The 20,883-nt window shown below is 38.4% G+C and overlaps 1 long non-coding RNA gene across 1 annotated transcript; it reads right to left on the reverse strand.

Annotated features, from left to right (window-relative positions):
• Positions 1 to 4,295: 4,295 nt before the first annotated feature.
• On the reverse strand, positions 4,296 to 17,879 carry LOC128854397 (uncharacterized). Its single transcript, XR_008453462.1, has 3 exons — positions 17,633 to 17,879; positions 13,222 to 13,483; positions 4,296 to 5,767 (listed from the first exon to the last, which is right to left on the reverse strand). It is a non-coding gene; the product is annotated as an uncharacterized LOC128854397 (long non-coding RNA).
• Positions 17,880 to 20,883: the final 3,004 nt, after the last annotated feature.

A 20,883-nucleotide genomic window follows, 5' to 3' on the forward strand; every position in this document is an offset into this window, starting at 1 on the left:
TAATTCTGAAGAAACAGTTCAGTTCATGTAAGGGTCGAGGGAAAATCAGATATGGCAGAAAAATGGAGACAAGACTGCTGTCAGGAGTTGAAATGTGTGAAAAGAAGGAAGAGAGCCTTCCTTTCCACGGATAAGAAGCCATTAGGCTACCCATGCTGTCCTGAGACTATGGTCTTTCATCCTCCTCACTCTCCCACCTTTTCTTGAAGTGGCAGCTGGGTTTTAAAAATGCCTACTGATTGTGAACTTTGCACACATATCACTTCAGTATTTTGTATATTAGAAAAAAAAAAACAACCTCCATATGTAAAGCCATAAAAAGAGACATTAAGACCTATCTTTATTCAGTGGCTTAGACATCACAAGTTGAAAGACACAAGCTTTGCGTGGGTCTGCTTTGGAAACCTAGTTTCTCTTTTTGCTGCTTTGGGAAGTGTCATTTTTAATTGATTATATGAAAGATGAGGTAGCATTCATTCACAAAAGATGACTCGTCAGATAAATCTGAAATCACAGCAACACACCTCCCAAACTGACTTCTTTGGATTTCTACTCACATTTGTGAAGATTGGTCATCCTGGGAACATTGCGCATTCAGAGAAGAGGAACACAAGATGCATTGCACTTTTCCTCGTGGACCTGCCATTTTTAACACTTCCACCCACAGAGTGTGCTGCTATATGTCAGGAGATAGGGGACATATAAAATTTCTCTCTTCTTTCTTTGACCATTTGTCGTAATTCAAGTGAGATCTTTCTTTTTGTGAACTGATCGCTGCTTTTCTATACAATCCTACTATGACAAAATGACAATCAAAGATGGATAAATGCAAAGCAGTGGTGTTTTTCACATGCTTTAACAAGGCCAGACTTCTCAACATTAGGAATTAAAAATTAGGAGAAACAGAGTTTGACATTTTTGAAACATTATCAAATGCAAATCTGATACAGTAATGAATTTTTAGAATGGATGGACTAAATACTAGATTAATTCTCAGACAGAACTAAGAAATTCAATGTATGACCTCTCACCTGAAATTCAAGCTGAATTTTAATTTTTTTTTAGTATGTCCACCCACTATTCTTCATTTCACTCATGCTAGTTTTGCAGTGTTCTGGTGCTTAAAGTTCCTGATAGGTCTTGAAATTGAGCCCTGAATTACCACTCAACGTTTTTTTTTTTTTCCTCTCTTTCAAGCCACCTGGATGCAAGATGTACCTGAACAGATTCCTATGAAATACTAAAGGTCCCAGGAGATCCAGACAAATTGGATAAGCATCAGGTAAACTTTTGAACCAAATTTTAAATCTTTAGAAGATTATCTATAAGCTACTGTTATTGGTTCCATTTATATTAATGTATTTCATTACATGGTTATATTATTTTGTGCTCTTATAATTGAAAATCCCACAATTTACTTCAATTTTGGGGAATGTTGTGATTAACATGGAATTATATACAGACGAAAAGGCAGCTTGCATTGTTATTTAAAGCTAGAATTTGTCAAACAATAGGATTTCGGACCACAGAATTAGACTTTTCCCAAATTTGGAAATTTAAAATCTCAAATATTAACACATTATATACTCAGATCCTCTCAAAAATTAAATAATAGATTTCTATTTCATTCCATTTTACTAATTTCTGCAAATCATTGGTATTCCAGGTAACTTCTTTCACATGAAAGGTTATGGACTTCATGTTCAAACATCATTGTGCTGAAACTGATTTGAACAAGAGATGTCTTCAATACTTATAGTAAGGATGGCTATTGCATTTTAGATGTGATGTATGCCAGCAAAGAGTGTCCCAGCCTGTGGAATGAAGGTGTGTGTAAGACACTGTAGTAATTCTATATTAACCCCTCTATATTTACTGTGTCATTTTGTAACCTGAACAAGCACAGTTATTTTGTCTAAAAAGTTATCCAGTTATGCTGTTTTGTGATCTATAAAGGAATGAACACTTTATGAGGAGGGATGTTATGCCCTTGTATGTCCCACAAGATCTGTACCATGTTGGTATGTCCAGAGCAGTGAGACAAACAGAAAAAAAGAATTTGTATCAACCCTATTTTGGGGGGAAACTTTGCCGAGGGTATAGAGTGATTTCAGTTATAGTTTTCAATATCTGAAGCACAACAGAAGAAAGTGTGCAATACACTCATATATTGATTATGTCAAACACTTGAAAACTGCTGTGTTTTAACAATTCTCACCCATACAACTAGTTAATTAGGTCGTTTGCTGTGTTTTAAAGTTAAGCAACTTTATAACTAGATTAAAGGGTAGTTTTGGCAGTAGGTTTTAGTTCCTATTGTTATTCTTGAGAAGATTGAGATCTGAAAGCTGAATGTATATCAGGGAGATGAGCACTGGACGCAGCATAGGCAGTCCAGCTTAGCTTCCAAAGTAGCAGGGCTGCATTTGTTTAGTGTTTTCCTTTGACAACTTGCAGCAACTAAAGACAAGCAGCAAGTTCATGTTGTCCTCCCACAGCAGCAAATATTTTCAACAATTTTTGCTTTAATTTTGATGACAAACGCTTTTCTGTCCAACAGTAGATGCACTAAAGTAGGGTGATTTTTCTCTCCTCAAAGCTGACAGCCAAAATACACACACACACACAAGTTTATCCAGTTTATTAAACATATTTTAGTCTATTGCACCTGCACAAAGAAATAAAGGAAGGTGACATTGTACCGTAAAAGAACTAGAGGGTAGCATTGTATAGTCTAGTGGAAGCAAACCTAACAAGAATGCTTCACATCTACTTATGTAGCTGCTGAACTTCAAAGAAATCCATTACAAGTCAATGGTTTCCAAGGTTTCCATGGCAACCTAATGAAAACAAACACAAGATACAACAGAAAATTATGCTTAGATGCATCAAAAGAATAGTACTAATTATAGAAGCAACACATCCTCAGAGGGAAACACTGAACTGTATAAAGAATCAGCATTCACCTAGCATGTCTTATAAAATGCTACATCATACGGAAGAAATTCAACAGTTAAAACTTGCAGATGTGTATCTCTTATGAGGGATTTAAGTACAGCTCATTGTGGTCTCCGAAACATTAAATTGATTCTTCTGGGAAATATCTTAGGCTCCCAAATGTACTTAACACCAGATGCAATATTCAGCTGATGTCTCTTGGGGAGAGCGCAATTTGAGTAAAAAGGGTTGATCTTAGCACAATTCTTTTTATTTTTACCATCTGATCTCTTCCTGTCTTCATCTCTTTGAAGCTACCTGTTCTATTAGGAACAGGAAAAGAAATTGCAATAAATCAGGACACATTCTGGGGCAGAAGTCCTATTTTGCTTAGCTTTTCAAGCAGTTACAGGAGAACTAGAAGGGTACCAAAAAGTGGAGGTATGTCATTTTTATGCTAAAAAACAACACTAGCTTACCAGAGAATTTGGATCTCAAGGACTGTCTCATAATATGTAGTAGTATATTTCATGGAAAGATTGATATTAAAAAAAAAACTCCAAAGGGTAAAATATGTTTTGAAACATTTGGAAGAATGTAAAGACCTGCCTCAAAAATTTTGAGTCATCCCATTATTCATCTCAAAGGAAAGAAAAAGGTAGAAAACTAAGACATTTGCCATAAGTGAATTAGGTGTTGGGTTTTTCTGCCTGGTGAAGAGGACTAGAAAATTTTGAGGCCCAGGTGTTCTAAGGTTATGGTAAGCAAGAATCACTCTTTTTTCTCCCAAACATATCTCATTACAAAGAAATGGTTTAAATGCCAGTCTAATATGGAGGGTTTTCACGAATACTCAGTCTCTAATGAATATAACAATTTTTAATCTATTCATCTCCACTATACTGCATTTTGACAGCATTTGAGAAAGAGGCTGGATCACCAAACTATGTTAGTTTAACATGTAACAGAATGAAGTTCAGAATACTAAAGCCCTATTCATAATATTCTCCTTTTTATAGATGAATAAAAAAAAAATAGATTAAAAAGTCAATGCATTTTTGCTCACACTCAGGTTTTAAGGCAACTCACATAGATTCAGATTAATTATCTCAATTTCTGAGCCAAATCAGAAACTTTATTCTTGTAGCTAATGTGCAACATAAATTTATGGTAATTTTGGGCAAACATTTACATGTCTACATTTTCTGTGTTTTCTATATGCCTTGGCCCAGTTTAAACATGTAAAATTATAAACCACTCATTGCTATTCCAAAGCTCTTCCGTGAAGTACATACAGGAAATAAGATCTACAATCCAAGAAACAAGACACATGTTAATTCTTGTACAATGGACAAATCTATATTAAAATCAGGACTGCACTGCTTCTGAGGCTGTACTCCAGAGATAACGAAATATTGACTTGCTATTCTCAGCCTGGAGCAAAAATCTAAGAGAATATTTGAACTTTAATTAATATACATATAATGTAGTGGCAGTTTACATTCACCTTAAGAATGCATAGAATTATGCCATACATTGAACTTTATTGAAACTTTGAGGGAATATTGAGTTGCAAGCTTGCTAGAGGCAGGACTGTTGTCTTACTGTCGGCCTATAAAATGCCTGGCATGCAAATGGCACCATATAAATAATCATATCAGTGCCACAGTAAATGAAGAGGATAAAAAACCAAAGAAACAAATAACCTCCCTACCTCCTAGTTAATCAAATTAAATTCAGATTTTTTTTTTTTTTTTGTAGCTTAGACACTAACTCTTTTTGAGCCCCTAAAGCTACTTTTATCCAACTGAGTTGTCAGGTTTTACTAATCTATATAAAGAAATGACATACCTGTAGACAGCTTACTTTTATTATTCACTAAAGGGTATGAACCCTGGAGTTTTTCAGTGCCAGGATAAATGCTTTGGGTCATATTCACAACAAGGAAATTCGCACGTGCAAAACTGTAGACAAAAATACTGTAGTACTTCAACCTTCTGATCACACAATTGGATGACAGTTGTTTCTGAAGATAGTTGTTGTTATCACTCAGTTTCATAAAGATGTGAAAATGCATAATCCTGTATGTTCTACAAATGCATTAATAAAAATTCTTTTTAAAAAAACATATTTTTATTACTGTCATAAGTCACAGTCAAAAAAGTTACAACTATAGGCCTAAGTGATCAGTCACTAACAACTATCACTACAGTAGAAACTATCATCTTTCCAACAAATAAAAATTACAAACCAACTTACTTCTAAGAAAAAGTCAACTGAGATAAATAGGGAACTTCTACAAATCACAGAATCACAGAATGAACTGAGTTGGAAGCAACCCACAAGGACCATTGAGACCAGCTTCTGACTCTGCATAGGACAACCCCAGTTTATACCATGTGTCTGACTGCATTGTCCAAATGCTTCTTGAATATTATTAGGCTTGGCACCATGACTTACGGTTGGACTTGGTGATCTCAAAGGTCTTTTCCAACCTAGAGATTCTATGATTCTATGACTGCTTCCCTGGGGAGCCTGTTACAGTTCTTCACCATCCTCTGAGTGAAGTTCCTTTTCCTAATATCCTACCTAAACCTCCCCTGGAACACCTTCCTGCCACTTCCTTAGGTCCTATCATTGGTCACCAGAGAGAAAAGATCAGCATCTGCTCCTCCTCCTTCCCTTGTGAGGAGGCAGTAAGCTTCTATGAGGTTACCCCTCAGTTTCCTCCAGGCTGAATAGACAAAGTGACTTCAGCAGCTCCTCATACAACATCTTCTCAAGACTCTCCACCAATGTTTTGTTCCACCTCTGGACATTTTCCAGTAGCCTGAAAGAAACGTGATTTAAATGCAGTTACATTAATAGTAGAGAAAAAAAGGATAAAAATTCTTTGACTGTATTATTCACCATATGTTATTCACTGTTTCACTTGATCATCTAGCCTCTGTAGGTGCCCAAGGCAACCCTTCAAACCTTTGATTTATTTTTGGTCTCATTTAGAAGCTGTCATGCAGTTGCAATATACTAGTTCTAAAGAGCAACAATTTCAGGAACAGAAGTGATCAATTCAGCTACTCTCTACTGGAAGAAGAAAATACCCTAAAATGTATAAAATGTTTGAAACATGAAAGATTGAACATGTCAGAAATAAATTAAATTCAGATTGAATTCTTTCTAAATATTCCTGCCATTCTAGCTCTCCAGTTCTCTTCTGATTCCCTGTGTTTAACCTTGCTAGGCATAAATGAGAATTCTTACAACACAATAAAATTTTAGTTCACCAAAGAAAGAGGTTTTTTTCCCCTTCATTGCTAAGGCTTTTCCCAAAACAATACTTCTAATGCAATAGTAACCTCTTTCCTATAATACGTAGCATTTTACCAGCTTCTTCTCCCTCCCTAGTATTATACTTGTCTTTTCCAGTATTTTCACTAGATAGAATTGCAGACCTGATCCAAGTAATCTAAGAAATGCAAACAATCAGGGAGTACCAACTGACTTCTGAAAAGCCAGACTATTAGGCACATATTTCTTCAAGCAACAAAGTCAGGATATCACACTATTTTTTTGTGTTTCTTTTTCAGGCTTTGTTTGTGTTTTTTCTCCCTTCCCCCTCTGCTTCAAACTTTCTTGCTTGTAGATTTTTATCTCTGGAAAGTTTTATCCGTGTTCCTGCCTTTGCCTTTTCCTGTGAGGTTCCATGCAGGCTGTAACCCTGATTTAATTAATTACAGAAAGTCCAGTCACATACTCAACAGACACGTGAAAATCATATGGATGTGCAAGTGCAGATCTGTTCCCTAGCTTCAGCTCTTGTGCAGTGGCTCTAAGACATCTGGGAAACTATGAACAAATTGCACATGCATCACACAGATGGCTTTTTGCACATGAGCTATAATCTAATGTCTTTGGAATGGATCAGATAATGCATTAGCACATTGAAATTCGGTAGAGAAATATGGACAATATCAATTTGATTCCTTCTTTTCCCTTGGAAGATTAAACACATATATTCGGTTTCCAGAGAAATACCTTTACCTTGCATTCTTATATTGGAAAGGAGGGCAGAGAGCAACCCTTTCATCTAGCATGATAATATTTTTATTTGTCCTTTTCGAATGTATTATGAGTATATATAGAGCTACAGAGAGATGAAGCTTGCCTAAAATAAGCATCCTTCCCAAAAGACAGTGGAATGATATTGTTAATCTAGAGGGGATGAAACCTACACCTAAGAAAAAGGGTTTTACCTTTAAACAGATGGCTGACACTGTCACCTGGAACAGTCCCCAGCTGAACTGTTTCATGCTGTATAATCTACTCCAAAATCTGTCCAGTGAGTAGGACACTACTATGTCCTGAGAAGCAAGTTACAAGTTACAGGGATTCTAGTTTACATTCCTTGTGAACTTTGGTATTACAGAGCAAACCAGTGTCAGCTGGGTAAATTTATAGTGGCTGGAGGAGAACAGCTGGAATGTCAGTGACCAGAGAAGCACCCTCAGGACAGGTCGGAGAAGAGGCAGATTTAAAAACCTTCCAGCAGAAGATGGAAGCAAATTTAACTTCCACTGTTGAATGCCAGAGGGCAATTGCAAAGCAACATGGGGATGCCACAGGACTTTTTGTCTAAACTGGGAAAGAAAAAGAAGATAATAGGTGGTGGGGTTTTTTTTCCAAAAAGAGTTTAAATTATTCTTTTCTATGCAGAAGTAAAATTTTTCATACTTCCATTTCAGGGAAGTGGGAAGAAGATGGAGAGGTAAATTCTATTTGTATTGAGCTATGGTGGATTTTCTTCCAGTGTCTGAGTTCAGCTGCCACATGATAGCTTATTTGCATAGACCTGGGATTTACTGATTTAGGGCTTACATGAAGAAACCTCCTAAAAATCATAGATTCATAGAATAGTTTGTGTTGGAAGGGACCTTAAAGATCATCCAGTTCCAACCCCCCTGCCATGGGCAGGGACACCTCCCACTAGATCAGGCTGCCCAAGGCCCCATCCAACCTGGCCTTAAACACGTCCAGGGATGGGGCAGCCACAGCTTCCCTGGGCAACCTATGCCAGTGTCTCACCACTCTCATGGCGAAGAAATTCTTCCTAATGTCTAGACTAAACCTGCCCCGCTTCAGTTTATACCCATTCCACCTTGTTCTATCACCACAAGCCTTTATGAATAGTCCCTCTCCAGCTTTCTTGTAGAAAGAAAATAGATACATAAAATTCAGTTCAGCAGCATGGAATATTGTTGCTTCAACTTCTTGGCCTGGCCCCAACTGTTTCACAATAGCTACTGGTATTTGATGAGAATAGAAGATACAACTAAGTAAGTAATGAAAGAGTGTAAAATCTGACAGACTCTAAACCATAGTTATTAGCATGACAAACATGGCTATAAAGTAGCGAGAGACCAAATGCAATTAAACAAAAGGTATTCTTACTGGTATCAAATGTGATGTGCATCTGGTTCCTGAAGAAGTTGTCCATGTTTCTAAAAAACTCAAACTAAATGTAAGGATTGGAAAACGCCTTTTGTGAACCACCGTTGTCCATCTCTGGGAACAGGGGATTAAAATGACTTCTACTATTCATGAAAGAGGCCAGTATAACTGGTAAGGTGAAGGCAGAGACGTGGTAACTCAGCTCAGACACACAGCCTCAAACCAGGAATCCAATTCCCTGGTGAACTTTATGTTCTTGTTTATGCCAGCTCAAACTTGTGTTAAGTAATTTTACACTCAGTTCATATGAACATCAATAACTAAAGAAATTTCTTGATGACAAATCTTGCATGCATCAGCTTACTATGTGATACATCAAAGAAGAAATATAAGTCAGAAAGAACTCATTTCAGAGGTGAATTTCATGCCACTTCAGCAAAGAGAAAGTAAATTGTGGTTGGCAAGACACTTGGCCAAACCAAGGCCCTTCTGAAGCTTGACCATCTGCAGAAAGCGTGGAGATCTGGAGGAAAACACATTTTAGTACATGGAGAAAAGCCCATCAATTAGAGATTCTGGCCCACAACATATTTATATTAAATTAATTTTCAGAAAGTAACATGTGTGATTTTGACAGTAGAATTTTACCCATATGGTTTAACATTTGGGTGCCTCTAAAGCAGCTTGGAAAGTTTAAATTATTTGCTAATTCTTCATGAACTTTATCTCTCCATCTCACTGGACCTTTATTTTTGGAAGATAAGTCTTAGGGTTTTCTCCATTTCATCAGCCTGTGAAGATGCATGGCAATTGGTTTCCAGATATGGCGGAAAACCAATGACTGCTCTAATTATGTGATTTCAAGTAATTTCAGTTGTTTCTCAACAAAGAAAATATCTTTTTGAGGGTCACAGCTGGGAAGAAGCCTAAAAGGAAACTCATCCTTCTGATCCCAGTACCTAGGAATTTTCGCCCTTTTCAATTTTTGGGTGATTCACATGAGAAATAACCCCAACTGGACCTGCCACTGTAAATTTTCTAAACCTGTTAAGTTAATAGCAAGCCTGCTACACTCAATTTATTCTACAATGTTTTGCCTATAGGGACACTGGCACACAATTTTATCTGCAACATTATTTTTCTGGCATTTATGACAAACTATAAACTACAGGACTGAATTTTTAAATGGAAGCTTTTCTTGTTATGAATCAAGTGATGGTGGGATTCTGCTATTGTAAGCTATCAGCAAACTTGCTTTTAAACTATATTTCTAGTGGCTTTCATGTTGCTGCAAACGTAAATTCAAAGAGATGTATGCTTCTTTCATCCCAGTGCTACCACCGAATTAAAATATCAGCAATATCCATGAATTAAATGGGCCTCATCAATGTTGTTCACAGCAGTTGAGATAGGATTTTATATTTTTTGTTTACAATCAGCAATAAATACATGTATTGAACTTTATTATTGTTAAGATTTATCAAGCAGCACTTATGCTCCTGGCCATGCACAAAAGAAAAAAGAAAAAGACACCACCACCACCATCACTACCAAACAAAGACCCTTGAATCCTCTACATGCCATTTCTGCACTACAACAAAGATATTTCAGACGTTCGAGCCCTGCATTTGTACAACTATGTGTTGTTATACCGGCACAAGTGTGTCTGAGAGCAAATTCATGTATTAAGATACCACATTGAGATACCATTAGTGTCAAAGCTCCTGAAAGACGATATCTAACTAGCTATATGTATGCACCTTTTAAGATTAGACATCAGACTACTGCAAAATGGCCTAATCTTAGTCAGGCGTAAGAAAGCAAGGTTGCCCTTTACTCTTTCGAGACTAGAAAGATGGAACAGTTAGAGAATTTGAAGGACTTGCTTCTAAGCTAGATGGTGCTTAGACCTCAGGTCTTCTTTTCTGAAAGAAACTGGGACCAAGCTTCAATGAACACATCCCAGGAGAATGCTCACTGAATTCTGCAACCCAGTCCTGACTGATTACCTCAGAGCTGCACCAAATCAGTGAGACAGCACACAAACTGGACCTGAAGCAGAGGCTGAATAAGAACTGTCTGTGCACAAGCACATTCTTCAGAAGAGATTATAGAAGCAAGGCTGATTCAGGACCACTGTAGTACTTTTAGGAAACAAAATAGATTATCCACCTAAAGATGAGCTAAGAAGCAGCGCAAATTGGAATGTAAACACATAGCCTGTCATTAGATTTTATTTTCTTTCACCTCATCCTGCGGAATTTACTGATGCCCACCTAGATGTCGGGAAGCATTAAATTGAAGATATACCTACATGTAAAAAACTAAAGCCTTCACTCATCATATGTGATCTGAATAAAGTTACACCTCAAAAAGGTGTGTGTTTTCAATAGGGCAAAGCTTTGGCTGGAATTTGTTTTCCTAGACGTAATGCAATCCAACAAAGTTTAATGAAGCATGACATTCAAGTAACTGGACGCAAAGTCTGGTCATTAATTTTGGATTAGAACTACTTTCTTCTTACTTTTAAGGATTTTATACAGTGTTTCCTGTCCGAAGCATTACCCCTGCCCACATCAAATTGTTTCAAGATTAATTTAAAGTGCTGCAAAACTCCTGTATAAATACTCTTAAATTGTTTTAAACCTCAAACATTAGCTTACGTTAAATTGATTCCTCACAAGATTAAGAAAAATCAATATATAATCCATTTTTAACCTGTTTAAGACTACCCACTAAGTAAATCAATTTAAAAATCTAATAATTTAACAACATATGCTGACACTAATGTTTATCATGAAGATCACTGATGTCTTTTTATTTCCTGGTAGTTGCCCGTCCTCCACACATGTTCATCTGACACATTTCTTGCACAAACTCCCACCTCCTTTGAAACTGGAAACTTGGATCCTGTATACAACTTCGCATAATGAGGTGCTGACACGGAAAGGGTACACTCACAATAATCACAACATTAAAATAGTGTGAGTGTGCGTGCAAGCGGGGCCTTACTTTAAAACTACATTCTCAAACACTGAATTTCCTGCATTTCTGATTTTCTTTCTACCTTTAAAAAAAATCCTGTTTAGACCTAAGAATGTTTTGAATTGGTAGAAAAGATAAAATAATCTGCAGTCTTCTTGCCAAGCTTTTTAAATTGCTGTATCTAAACTATTAATCCACATATGGTGAAATTAAAAATAAAAAGTGGGTGAGAAGGATCAACATGAAGACTTAAGCTTCTAATGGATTAAAACAAATTACAAAAATCAGGAAAGCAAAAGTATCACCATTACCAAGTATCTTATGTCTGGAGATAATGAAATTACAACTAACTAGCTGATTTACAACTTCAAATTAGGTGCAAGAAAGCATACTCTTTCTTTTAGTTGATTCTCAAGGTCTCATTCCTTGGCAAGTGTAAGAATACAACAAACAGCTTGAACTGTTGGAAAGGTATCACTGGAGTTAACAGCTCCACTAAAGAAATATAAAATTGCTTCCTGGTTGTTATATTGTAGCTAATACAGGACACAAGCTTGAGAAGAGGAAAAAAAAAACTATTAACTTCTTATGATAAAATCTAGATTTGAATTTACTGTGGAATAGGTTGTGATCCAGTTGCTCTAATATTTAAAATACCACTGTAAGTAATATCTTATTTATGTCATATTTTTGCAACCAAGAAGCCTTTTGACAACACATATCCATAATTTTCACCGCTGAATTAAGAAGATCTTCTCTTTGATAGCCATGTAATATAGGAAGAGTACTGAATTCTTTTGCAAGACTAATTCCAGTAAAATATATAATTTGTCAGGAATTCATATCATCAAAGATTTCTTTCCTGATAGGATTTAAAAATGACCATTAAAAAAAAGGAAAAAGGAAAAATGGCAGAAGAGAAAAATATTAAGCTATGATTTGAAACAGGAAGGTAGCAGGAAGTATTTTAGCTATTTGATTAGAAGAGGAGGAAAGCTGTATTTCTCTGTTAGGCAAATCTGTACTTCTTACAAACATTATGCAGACATTGTATTAAGATGTCTGCTGTCATAGCACAGAATGATTAAAAATGATTCAGGGGCTGGACAGCCATAGTATAGAGCAAAAATCATGGGGGGTGGGGGACGGGCAGAGGGCAGAAATCCTTTTAGATTGACCTTTAACTGATAAATTGATGATGTCCTCATTAGCAGCAACCCTGCTGCTTGCCCTCAATAAAAGATAATGTCCTGCTGTTAACACTATTCCCATTTCTGTGATTTAACACTACTATTACAGTGCAGATTCTATTTAAATGAATTAAGGTTTAAATTAAGATAAAATATTGTTGGATCTGCAGTGTTTGTCTCTAAACCAAGCAGTGCACTTCCATTGCCTGTGACTGGAAATCGGAAAGTTACAGGAGCATTTATCAAACGACATTAGCACCAAAGTTTTCACAAGGTAGTTCGAACACAATACACAATTTTTTAGTATGCTCTCAGTAATAATTCACAGGCAGTTAGTTTGTTTATGATAAACTTTTTAACGCATAGTTACCCATAATATCATCTTCCCTGAGGAAAAAAAAACCTTTACTGGAATTCCAGTATTATCTTAGTATAGAAATTCATGGGGTTCACAATGCAGTGAGATAATGAATCAGATTTACGATTACAATGCAGTTTTACAGTTTGCATGGTTATCAGTGTCATCTATAACGCTAAAAACACAGAAACAGATGCCATTACTGATCTGTGACTTGACTTAACAATTCTTTTATTGGTTTATGAAGAATAATTTTAAACAAAGAATCCTAAACCTTTCAGTTTGATCCTCAGAGGTGCTTACCTTTCAATACCGGTGTTGTGGTTTGACCAGTAGAAAAAAACTCATCTCTTTTATCCTGCCAAAAGCAGAGCCTGGAATTGCTGGAATTGCTTCAGTAAGATTTTACAGGATTCACAATGCCACGTGCAAAGTTCTTGAAAATTTATTTAATTCCATTTTGCCACTTTTTCAGGAGTGTCATAATCCCATTAAATGATCCAGTACCACTGCTACATGGGGGATAAATTTTTTAGGAGAAACGTCAACAATCTGTTCTTTGGTGCTGAAAAGAAGAATATGCAAAATTTTAATTATTCAAAGTTAACATTTAATAGTCTGATTTAGTTTTGCAGTTGCTTTTATGAACGTTAGATACGTTAGATATGGATAGAATTGTGTGAAATATTTTATCTTTACGTAATTCCACAGAAATAAGATTTAAAAAAAAAATATTACTTCACACTCATCACAGCTGTTACAACTGCATATTCCACATCATATGCATTCACATTTAAAACCCAAAAGTGTTTCTACTCAAAATGCTGAACTTGTACTAGTATATATTTTGTTTCCCTTAAACTGCCTTCAAGACGACTTCTGGGCAGAGGAAATGCAACACAGCAAAACATTCATTGCTCAGTTAAGGAGTTAATGTTTTGATAGCTGAAAAGAGGGGAGATGATCATCTCTGGGAAAGGCACATTATATAGGAATTACTGCAGGACAAGGAGGAGGCAGAAGTATCTTACCTACAAATAAAGAGAACTGTGTGGGGTTGGGATTTGGCAATATGCAAAAAGCTAGGGAAGACATAAAGATATTTAAGTTTAAATATTAATAGTGTTTTTCACTTTTTATGCCTCTATCCTGTGAAGATACAGTTATTGTCCCGGAGTTGTTTTATTTAAATAGCCAACATACAAATGACAATAGCTCCACTTTAAAATATTTTAGGGAGAGTTCAAGAGAAAGAAGAAGTTGAAATAACTTCCCAATTGTGAAAAAAACCAAGTCTCCTGATAAAGAATGAAATTGCTGGAGTTTATAAACTAATCATTTTCTCAACAATAGTGTCAGATAGTTTGGAGAGTGAGAGCACAATGGCTGTTTTTATAGGTGCATTTTATACAGAAGTAGCAAGATAAGGTACATGCATTCCTACTAACATCCAACACCATGCACCCACATCACTCTCTGCAGACAGAATAAAACAGAACAATGCAAAGCCATCTTAATAGAGCAGAACTTCAGTAAAAGAAAACATGAAAAAGCACCTGTGGCCCCCAAAAAAACAATGTTTCTGATTTTATTTTCTCCCTATTCAGATTTTTGTCCTGTTACAAACAACTTTGCCAGTAAAAGGCTGTACAACTACCATATTAACCTCAACAAACCAAGTCTATAACAATGGGTAAAGGGTTAATCCTAGATGTTTTCAGGCAGCTGATCTCATTTTGGGCTGCTTTTTTTTTAGTTGTAGAGAGCAATTAGGTCTCCCCTCAGCCTCCTCCTTTCCAGGCTAAACAACCTCAGCTCTCTTAGCTGCTCCTCATAAGACTTGTTCTCCAGCCCCCTCACCAGCTTTGTTGCTCTTCTTTGGACACACTCCAGAGCCTCAACATCCTTCTTGTGGTGAAGGGTCCAGAACTGAACACAGCATTCAAAGTGCATTCTCACCAGTGCCAAGTACAGAGAGAGAATAACATTCCCGGACCTGCTGGTCACACCATTTCGGATACAAGCCAAGATACCATTGGCCTTGGTCACCTGGGCACACTGCTGGCTCACGTTCAGTCGGCTAACATCCCCAGGTCCTTCTCCTCCAGGCAGCTTTCTAGCCAGACTTCAGCAGCAGCATTTGAATTTTTATTGTGATAAATACTTTAAAAAACAACTTTATGTTTATACATGTACTCTCTATACTACATCTGGAAAAACAGAACTATAATAACACTGAAAAATGAGAGTCAGAAGTTTATTCTTTAGACAGAGTTCTAACTTGTGTTGAAAAAAATACCATCACGTCTGTTTTATTTTTAAAAAAAACAAATATGCCCCCTACCCGCCCCCCCAAAAAACAACGAAAAAAACACCCAACCACCCAAAATAAGTGTTCTCCTCTTGAGCAGGATCATGAAAGAGATGTAAGGTCTTCTGTGATGGAGTGTTACACAGGTGCGAGTAGAAGCTGAGCAAGAAGGAGCAAGATTTTTAGATACGTAAAGGTGTTTAATTCTTTCTTTCAAATTAGTCTTGAAGGTTTAATTCTCATATTGCTCAAAGTGTTTCAAAGTTCACAACACTGAAAGCAAAAGCAACAATCCACATGCAGCTTTTTCTAGCACTTGCAGCAAGTTTCACCTACAATTGACACAGGCTTGTGAACGCTTACGGAAAACCCCATGCCTTGTATGTGAACACCTCCTGAGGGAAAATTAGTAATTTCACACAGTACTAATGATAGCCTGCCAGTGTTAAATTAATAGCATCCTTGGGGAAAAAGGTAATAACATTTTTTCTGATTAACTTAACTGGCTGCAGGACTCTGCTGTAGTTTTGCTCAAATTCATCGGTAAAACCATTTTTTGTACTGTGCCTTGAGTTGGAAATTTTGATTCTCAGAGCTGAGAGGGTAAATGGCAGTTTCTAGTGGTCTGCTGGTTTCTGTAATTACCTGTGATCACAAGGTAATACATTTATTCTCATAAGATTTAGCTAAGATGTAAAATCCAGTGATATTCCATAAATTCTTAGAATAACATGTTCCATCAACAAATAATTAACTTAGCATTTTTAAGTCAATCATTCATCTCCAGTATGAAAGACACCATAGAAATCAAAACTGAGTTACGAAACTGAAACATAAAGCAGTATGCACAGGTTAGAACAATGTAGTTCTCCAGATAAAGACTTTATATGCTTATTCATTTAGCATGCACTGCCTTATTGGCTACAGAGCATAGCTTCACTTTGCCTCAAAAGATTTTTAGAGTCCTATAAAAACAAAGAGAATGAAAACAGAAAATCTTTTTTTTCTAGAAAACTTCCTTAGTTACACAGTACTGTGCTGTTTATCGTGCACACTCTTAGAAAGGAGTAAGAAAAATATTCCTAAGGAATTCTGATTCTGTCCAACCTGACTGCAAAATTCAGTGGAAATGAAAGGATTATGTTTGCCAAGAAAACCAAGGTTTCCACTATACAGTAAGGGTGCATTGAGTTATTCTTCCTCTAAAGCATCTCTGTAGCACAGTTCTTTAACACTCCAGTTTATTAGCACTGACATTACTAATAATAAACTATAAGCATCAAGTATTGTAACTTGTAATCTGTAATATTCTGAAATTGTTGCCTCATGTGAAATATCAATGTTATCAACAAACAGCAATGCTACCTGCCAGACAAGAGAAGTGAAGATGAATTTTATAGCAAGAGTTAAATCCTGCTTATTTTAATTCTGAGGACAATTCCTCTAGGCCACATCCTACTCCTTTTTGTTTGTGTTCAAGACTTCTTTAAGGCTTTGCCTATGCAAAATTGAAATCAGAAACCTCAGCAGTCACCCCACTTATTTTTGCAATTGCTGTAATTGAATCAAGATGAGCAATGCTTAGTCCCCACTTGAAAGCTGAAGGGAAATTTACTTTGGAGATGATAAGAGTGTCATGATGGTAAGAGTGTCAGCTTTGTAGAGCAACATTAACTGTTAGAATAGAAATTAAACTAAAATGCTAATGCAAACTAACTCTGGAGAGGTGTATTTAGAAATTTAATTCTCTTATTAAGCTAATTCTCTACTAGAGCACCTTGTATTTTTCTTGATAAGTCAGCACAAGTCACTTCACATCCTATTACCCAGGAGAACTTAAGGAAACTTCATTTAAAATTCATGGGAGACTATTATCTAATGATTCATTTCATTAATAACTCGTCTCCCTGGTTTCTAGGCCACAAATGCTTCAGACTCTGAAACCTTATCCTAGTTGTTCATAGTAATGTTTTAATTGCCTCATTTTTTTGAAAACATGGAAGACTAGATCAGTCTATGAAATCCATGACAGAAATGTCAGAAAAGACATTAAGCGTGTTCAAAGAAAATCCACGTGTACAGATGATAAAGGATTGCTCCTGCTGCCATCTGCAGGAAAGCGGCTTCTATTTTAAACAATCGTCTCACTTTTAAAATATATAGTAATAAAGTTAATAACATTTTGACAGCTGCTACTGTGAGAAAATGAGAACAGATAACTATTTTAAAGCCTGGCAAAAAAAAAAAAAAAAAAAAAAAAAAAAAAAAAGAGGCTAGAGTCAGAAGACTAAAAGAACAAAACCTCAACCACAAATTCTCAAAAGAATTTCTGTTCCCTGTTAGGTATGTACTTATAAATCAATACCCAATCCCTGATATAGTTAAGACTGTTTTGACTAATACCTTCACGTGTAAGAAGCTGATAGATCAAGGTCACTGCACACAGTTAATGCCTTTGGCAAGAAAACTCCAAGCGCTTAACAGTGGGTCCTCCTGCAGACAGCCTCAACAGCACCCCGTAAAACATATTGTGTTCTTCACATCCCCTTCTACAGGGAGTTCTGCACGCAGCATCAGAAGTGACTCCTAATTGCATCTGTGGTTGGGGTTTGCAAATACTTCCCACACGGCTCAGGCCAAGATAACGACGTCCCTTTTTCGGTGGGTTTTAAATTAAGAAGTCAGATTTCGCTACTGGTTTAAAATCAGAATTACCACTGTAACCGGGCTTAGTGGAACTCCTCTCATTTTCATAAGCCATTTCTGTATCAAAGGCACTTCCCACCCGGCAGCGGCCGATCCCGCGCGGTGCCTGACTGGAGGGGGCGGTCCCGGCAGTTACCGCGGGAGATTTAAACCGTCCCTTGGGAGCACTGCACGTTAGTGTAAGGGGGCAGTTTGAGCGGCGGTTCGAGCAGAGAGGCGCTGGAGGCCGGCCATAAAGGACCCTGGACCATGGAAGCAACCCTGCAGAAGATTAAAACCACTCCGAATGCTGCAGCGAGCAGGATAGATGTTGCCACCCAGACAGAGCCTCAGTGGGTCCACGCAGCTCCCCAGACCCTGGGCTGTAGGCAGTGCCCCCCTCCCACACCAGCTCACGCCTCTGGTACCGGCTCCTTCACATGGTGGCAGAGCTGAGGGGGGAGGTGAATAGACTAAGGACCATCAGGGAATGTGAGAGGGAGATAGATCTTTGGAGCAGCACCCTCTCACAAACTCGGCAGGCTGCTGGAGTCAGTGCAGCTGAGCAACTCCCACCTGCAAACTGCAAGATTGAGGGAACAAAGGATGCGGAATGGCAGCAAGTTCCTGCCCCGCACAGGAAACCTGCATCCCCCACCCAGACAACAAACCCCCAAATCACCCTGAGGAACAAATATGAAGCGCTGCAGGTGGAACCCATCCCTAAGGATGAAGAAGATGGCTCCCACAGCCTAGAAACATTCCCTAGGCTGCACCATCCTCAAATGACCATGACAACACCCTCAGTAAATAAGAAGAGGGGAGTGATTGTCTTGGGGGATTCCCCTCTAAAAGGAACAGAGGGACCCATCTGCAGACCGGACCTGCTCCACAGGGAGGTCTGCTGCTTCCCGGGGGCATCAGTGAAGGATATTACTAGAAAACTACCTTCCTTGGTGAAAGAGACAGATTACTACCCTCTAGTAATATTTCAAACAGGCGATGATGACTTACAGTGCAGAAAGATGAAAGCCATCAAGAGAGACTTTAGGATGCTAGGGAGAGCGTTGGACGGCTCTGGGGCACAAGTAGTGTTTAGCTCCATTCCAATGCTAAGGAATGAGAACCAGGACGTCAAAGAGAAGCAGTTGATTAATGCCTGGCTCTGAGCCTGGTGTGAGGAGAAAAGTTTTGGGTTCTTTGATCATGGGGTGACCCACCCACGCCCAGATTTCTTACTAGGGATGGGACACCCTTGTCTCCTAGGGGGACTAAAGTCCTTACTAAAAATCTAGCTAGGGTCTTAAATAGAGCTTTAAACTAGATGTGAAGGAGGAGGGGGACTGAGACCAGGCTAGTTGGGAGTGAGCCTGGAAGTGAGACTCCAGTAACTGAGAGATGGTGTGTTGGAGAGGACTGCCAGTACATCACCTCAGAGCAAGTGGGGGTGATGATACCTGGGGACAGTAAGGATGAAACTGGCACTGTGGAGTTAGTTATTCCAAGGACCAGTCAATTGGGAATGACCTCTATTCCTTTTATGAGGGCTGAAGGTTTGCCAGCCCAGCTGAAGTGCATTTACACCAATGTATGCAGCATGGGCAATAAGAAGGAGTGGTTGCAAGCTGTTGTAGGGCAAGGAGACTATGATGTCATTGCCATCAGGGAAACGTGGTGGGACAACTCGTATAACTGCAGTGCAGCCATGGGGGGGTATAAACTCTTCAGGTGGGACAGGAAGGGTAGGAGAGGAGGTGGTGTAGCCCTCTATGTTAGAGAGTGCTTTGATACCCTTGAGCTTGATTACGGTGAGGAAGGGACTGAGTGCCTGTGGGTTAAAATCAGAGGACCTCACGAGAAGGCAGATATTGTGACGAGAGTCTGTTACAGACCACCCAGCCAAGAAGCAGCTAATTAACTCTTCTATACACAGCTGGGGATAGTCTCTAGATCGCTGCCTCTTGTCCTTGTGGGAGACTTCACTCTTCCTGATATCTGCTGGAAGTACAATACAGCAGAAAGGAAGCAGTCTAGGAGGTTCCTGGAGTGTGTGGAAGACAGCTTCCTCACACAACTGGTGAGTGAGCTGACAAGAGAGGGTGCCCTCTTGGACCTGCTGTTTGTGAACAGAGAAGGCTTTGTGGGGGATCTGACGGTTGGAGGACGCCTGGGACAAAGTGATCACGAGGCGATAGGGTTTTCAGTTCTAGGTGGGATGAAGAAGGGGATTAGCAAAACAGTCACATTAAACTTCCAGAGGGCAGACTTTGGACTGTTCAGAAGGTTGGTTAGTAAAGTCTCATGGGATACAGTCCTTCAGGGCAAGGGAACCCACGAGGGCTGGGTGCTCTTCAAAAATGAAATCCTAGCAGCTCAAGAGCAAGCCATCCCTGTGTTCCGGAAAAGGAGCCAGCGAGGGAAAAAAACAGCTTGGTTGAGTAGGGAGATCTTGACAGGTATCAAAAAGAAGAGGAATGTCTATGAGCTTTGGAAAAGGGACAGGCGTCTTGGGTAGACTACAGGGAGGAAGTGGGATCGTGCAGGGAAAACATCAGGAGAGCTAAGCCCCAACTAGAAATCAAACTGACTAAGTCTGTGAAAAATAATAAAAAATTTTTCTACAAATACATTAACAAGAAAAGGAGGACTAGGGAGAATATTCACTCCCTATTGGATGCAGAAGGAACAACAGTGACAAAGGATGAAGACAAGGCTGAGGTACTTAATGCCTTCTTTTCCTCAGTCTTTAATAGTAAGGGAAGTTGTTCCCCCTGTGTACAAACCCAGGAGTTAGAGGAGCAGAATGAGGCTCCCATGATCCAAGAGGAGGAGGTTAGAGACTTGCTTGCCCAGCTAGACACCCACAAGTCTATGGGTCTGGATGGGATCCACCCAAGAGTATTGAAGGAGCTGGTTGATGTCCTTTCCAAGCCCCTTTCCATCATCTTCCAGAGGTCCTGGCTGACTGG

This window comes from Cuculus canorus, chromosome 1 (genome assembly GCF_017976375.1).
Source record: "Cuculus canorus isolate bCucCan1 chromosome 1, bCucCan1.pri, whole genome shotgun sequence".
NCBI classification, from domain to species: domain Eukaryota; kingdom Metazoa; phylum Chordata; class Aves; order Cuculiformes; family Cuculidae; genus Cuculus; species Cuculus canorus.